This window comes from Lucilia sericata, unplaced genomic scaffold, assembly GCF_015586225.1.
Source record: "Lucilia sericata isolate MDLA Ls3-8-SP2 unplaced genomic scaffold, ASM1558622v1 Contig000018F_arrow, whole genome shotgun sequence".
Classification (NCBI taxonomy): Eukaryota; Metazoa; Arthropoda; class Insecta; order Diptera; family Calliphoridae; genus Lucilia; species Lucilia sericata.
The window spans coordinates 951,501-957,500 of record NW_023994057.1 but is presented as its reverse complement, the minus strand read 5'-3'; the positions used below and the strand labels follow the sequence as shown (position 1 = coordinate 957,500).

General features: G+C 26.3%; 1 protein-coding gene across 3 annotated transcripts in view; it reads right to left on the bottom strand.

The window, feature by feature from the left end:
- LOC119607073 (zinc finger protein 37 homolog) overlaps positions 1-6,000 on the bottom strand; it is a 111,850-nt gene that overhangs the window by 47,989 nt on the left and 57,861 nt on the right. For 2 of the 3 annotated variants that reach the window (XM_037960830.1, XM_037960840.1), the window contains exon 2: positions 3,097-3,146. The gene's annotated coding sequence lies outside the window, so the exon portion shown is untranslated. Of the gene's footprint in view, positions 1-3,074; positions 3,147-6,000 lie in introns of all 3 variants that reach the window. The other variant, XM_037960848.1, reaches the window with a different exon arrangement.

The window sequence follows — 6,000 nt, the reverse complement described above, 5'->3', positions numbered from 1 at the left end:
GAATCACTTGAATAACACAGAAAAAACTTTATTTACGAGAAAAGCAGAAAAGTATTATAGAAGCTAAGTAAAACTATTACGTTAGTTAATTTTGGTCGAAAAAATAACTCTTTATAAATAAATGTAGTATGTATGTAGAAACATATAAAAATTCCTTAGCCGGGATTTGAACTCAGGCGATCAGTTGTTTTGTATGTTTCTGCTTACTCGGTGGTGCATCATTAACAAGTTGTTTTATTGAGATTTTGCAAACGGTTTTTGTTTGTTAAAAAGACGAATTAGACAATCGAGCTATAACAACTCCTAATTTCTTCGCTCTATACCAGTAAGTACCTATTCATATAAATAAAATAATGTGGTTGTTAATAACCCCTCATTACCATGTAATGTATGAACTATCTACTGGTTATTAGCAAAAAATTTTAAATTTTTTGCTGGGCAGGAAATTTTGTCAACTTTGAACGAATACATCTTATAAACTATATATTGAAGGATTAAAAATTGTCTGAGTTTTAAACATTGAGTAAAATGTATTTGTCAATCTTGGGCCGTTACTAATGTTTTATATTTTAATAGTCGCAAAAATATGAAAAACGGATTTTAAATTGAAACATAGGATGCATATACGGGATTATGAAATACTCTATCTACCATGTCTACATTTGAATGTTGTATAAAAATGTTCTTGATATTGCAATATGTATTTGTTGAATTCGTATCGGTATTTCAGTTCGTATGTGAATTTAATTTATGTAAATTTATACACGTACATATGTACGTTCACATACCTTTTCAAGGACTCTGTTTTTTCTGGTTGTTGGTATTTGTATGTATGTATGTATGTATGCTTGAGTTTGTATGATTGTGTTTTGTGTGATATGAAAGTGAAAAGTAAAGAAATATTACAAACACCATTTTTTGTGCTAAAAATAATAATAGTAGAACAAAAATGAAAAATATGAATACACTTTGTCAACATTTACATTTTTTTAACATAAATATACAAGAACATTTTTGTTTTTCTTTCTCTTTACACATTTGTTTTGTATTTCTTTTTTTCCAAGATATTTCCTTCTAATCTAGTTTTTCTATTACTGTTTCTTTTGCTATTTTGCTCTTAGTCGAGAGTTCTTTGTCCTGGTTGCTAAAGTGGGAACGAATTCCTTCTGACATTCGATTTGGAACATATAAAAATATTTGAATACGACGTTTGAGTGGCAAATATTTTACACATTCAAGTCTAGTCACGTAATAAAATATTAACTTATTATACATAAGTATTAAATTTAATAAACAATATTCGTAACAAATCAGGTTTACTTTTGTTGTCTCAAATTTCAATTGTTTATGATGATGAAGTGTGCTCTGAATTCGTTATGTACATATGTACATAGAAAATGGTTTTATTTGATTTTTATCACAGTATGTTACTAATTTTATGTGTATATTCCCATTTCTTTTACTTTTCCATTTGTCAACTTCAATTGTGTGTAAATTTTTGTTTATTTTCCACAAGAATACAAGTGTAAAAAAAGTATTTGTAAGTATTTGGATTTTATTCTAAAAGTTTTCCTTTTTTCTAATTTATACGCGTTGTTGATAGACAAATTTTGTCTATTTGTAAGTGTGTAATTGTGCTGTGAAACATGTCTGATGTTGTAAGGTGTGAAAATGGTTTATTTTTATTTTATTGTTGGGGTGAATAAACAAATTGTGATGTTTAATTTTAAATTGTTCAAACAAATGAATACTTATTAGAGTGGTTCTTCGATGTAGGGAGAGAAGTAAAAAATACATTGAACAAGTTGCAATAATTAAAGAAAAATTATTTATACATATAAAAGAAAAATTTGGCACAATTTTTACCTTCGTGAAGTAGGCATGCGAAACGGGATATTCCAGGATTTTTTAAAATAAAATCCCAGGATTTTAAATTTTTGGTGTTTTTTTGCTAAACTTATAAATTGACAGATATTTTTTTATAAAATATTTAGAAAACAACGATATGCTAAATAAGTCTTCAACTAAAATGTAGGAGATTTAATTGTCTACAGAAATGAAGTAGTAATTGAAGTCGTAGGAATCACAATAAGCGATATATATATGTAGGTATGTATTTGTAAACAACTGATTTCTGTAACTTTTGATACACAATATTTCTCCTAGCGTACATGGGATTAATAATGACTTTTAGATCCTTAATTAAGAACCCAAGACGAAGCTCTTTACCAACTTTAATTTAGCCATTTAAAATTTCTCAGTTTGGTCATTTTCGTGACTGTTTTTCTTGGGCTATAATTAACATTTTATATATCACTAGACATACATATGTAATAAGTATATCTCATTCGTATGCATTTTTCTCTTTCCTCTCTCTGAAATGCCACAACGTGTAGCAGTTGTGATCAAAATTATTTCTAATAAAACTCAATGAGAACAAGGTCATCATTGTTTGAAATTTCGTTTTTATTCAAATAATTTTTTTCATTTAAAGAAGATCAATGATAGATTATACCCACTATCCACATAAGTACATAAATACATATCGTCACCTAAAACGTAAACGGCCCTATCTAACATTTTTAAAATTTTCCAGGAAAAGCAAAAACTATTTAATTGAAAAGTTTGTTTCTATCAGCGATTTATTTGTTGTAAATAAACAAATTGTTTAATAGAGAAACCTATCATTTGTTATGATAGTTGACAATGGCGTATATAAAAATGGATAAATTAGACTTTCTTACCTATAATATTTAAATGTTTTTGTAGATAGGGCCGTTTGTTTTTTGTCAATAAAATCAACAATTGGTGTGGACATTTGTTATGATGCAATACATTAGAATCAACAATAAAATCGATTTTGATTTTTTGGTTAGTTAGAGCCGTTTGCGTTTCAGATGCCGAATTGTACATATGTATGTATTTTAAGTTCGGCCAAATTTGTTTTTTAATTTTTAATGATTAATTATAAACAACATGACACTAAGCAATTAATATTTTTTTAGAATAAAATCCAATAGTTGGATTAGATAAATAGAAACAAATATAAATTAACAATCTTAATAAATACATACATGTGTTTATTTCACAGATTACCTGTTGATTTCAATTGTAGTTTATGCAAGTCAGTTCTTATATGTTTTGCTCTAAAATAAACAAAAAAAACATTTTAATCTTTAAATATATTTTCACCTCTTTTTTCTAAAATTATAAATATTTATAGTAGACTGTTCATTTTTTTTGGAACATGTCTATTTTAAGCAATACATATTTCTTTCCAACATTGAATACATATTAATTTACTTTTAAATAATGATAATGATATACATATGGGCAATTTCATGTCAAGTGTCCCAACTCAAAAAATCGATTTTGACGAATTTGCACCAAAATTATTTTGATTACTTGTACAACATTGGCAATCATGTGGTGGTATGTTAAAAATTTCCCTAAATTAGTTACATACATACATTCATTCATTCATTCATACATACATACATACATACATACATACATACATACATACATACATACATACATACATACATACATACATACATACATACATACATACATACATACATACATACATACATACATACATACATACATACATACATACATACATACATACATACATACATACATACATACATACATACATACATACATACATACATACATACATACATACATACATACATACATACATACATACATACATACATACATACATACATACATACATACATACATACATACATACATACATACAAACATACATACATACATACATACATACATACATACATACATACATACATACATACATACATACATACATACATACATACATACATACATACATACATACATACATACATACATACATACATACATACATACATACATACATACATACATACATACATACATACATACATACATACATACATACATACATACATACATACATACATACATACATACATACATACATACATACATACATACATACATACATACATACATACATACATACATACATACATACATACATACATACATACATAAATACATACATACATAAATACAGTGGACGTCCAATAGTACGTATACTCTTTATTACGAATATCCAATAATACGAATGGCAAAATTGTTGCATTGTCTACTCTATAGTACGAATAAAGTCACAATTTTTCTGTTCGATAGTACGAATAACGCATTTTTTATGGGAATTTTGGTTTTATTTTGAAGTTTTTTTGTATTTACTACAAGTGTTTTGTATTTTTAAAAATCCTATACACACAATTTACTGCATGTATATTTACAAATCAACAATTATTTAGTGTTATTAATTTATTTTATTGGAATTTTGATGACCCAAGAGAAGAAATTAAATTGGATGATAACGCCAATGAGGAAAGTATTTTGTTAGTTCCCGACAATAACTCTGCTGAGAACAATATTGAAGCCTCAAAAGCGCTGTTATTGAAAAAGCCGTAAGAATCATTTTAAAATGTAATAAACATCGATGTTAAATGATGGTTTTTTTAATAAGTAAAATGATATTTATATACATATGTATGTATGAACTGTTAATTTTGAAAGTAGTGTGACTCCACATTCCAAACAATGGGTTTAAGGACAACTATTCTAATTTTTAAGAGAAAATTATAAATTAGAGAATTGTGGTATATTCCATTCAAGTTTCTAATAAAAGTTTTATGTAATCTGAACATTTTAATACATTTTAGAACACATATGTAAATTGCAAATTGTCTTTGGCACACATCTTTTTAAAAACATTAAAATTTAAAACCTTCTACATATATCTCATTTCAACCATTGGACTCACGATACTTTCAAAATTAACAATTCATATACGTAAATATGTCCCTTTTATGCCTGTTTATGTACAAGAAAATTCATTTAAAATAATACACATTTATTATATTTGTTCCGTTATGTAATTTTTCATGAAAAATAAAACAAAAATAAATAAATCCAATATTTTATGTGTATTATTTGAATTAAGCATACAAAATGTGTTGTTCAATAATACGAATTTTTCGGTATTACGAAAGGGCCTGACACTATATAATTCGTACTAGTGGGACGTCCACTGTAACATACATACATAAATACATACATACATACATACATACTAATACATACATACATACATACATACTACATACATACATACATACATACATACATACATACATACATACATACCTACATACATACATACATACATACATACATACATACATACATACATACATACATACATACATACATACATACATAACATACATACATACATCATACATACATACATACATACATACATACATACATACACATACATATACATACATACATACATACATACAATACATACATACATACATACATACATACATACATACATACAGACATACATACATACATACATACATACATACATACATACATACATACATACATACATACATACATACATACATACATACATACATACATAACATACATAGATAGATACATTCATTAAAACATAGATTTCACTATAAGGAAATTTCTCCGATTTCGATGAAATTCGATCACACTTTGTTTATGGATTTATACTTGAAGTTTAATATCATATATTTTATAAATCTTGGTCCCAAATTAGTGGCCGGCTGTTACTGACAGTTTAAATTGCAAAACAGTTCTTGAGTCAAGAATACCTCAAAAAGGTATATTCTACTTTATAATTCCTAAAGTTATTTTTTTTACTGTTTCATCAACAATATTACAAAATATAAAATTATTTACTAAAGTACATTTGTCAGAGGGATTAATTTTCCACTAATTTTTTTATATGTAAGAAGCTTTCTTTGAACTACTTTATTTCCCCGCTTGAAAGTAACATATTTTCAGTTGTTTTTACATTTTTATCTTTTTTTTTCGTAAAGGGTGGCATTTTTTGTTTTAATAAAAACAATTATGTTT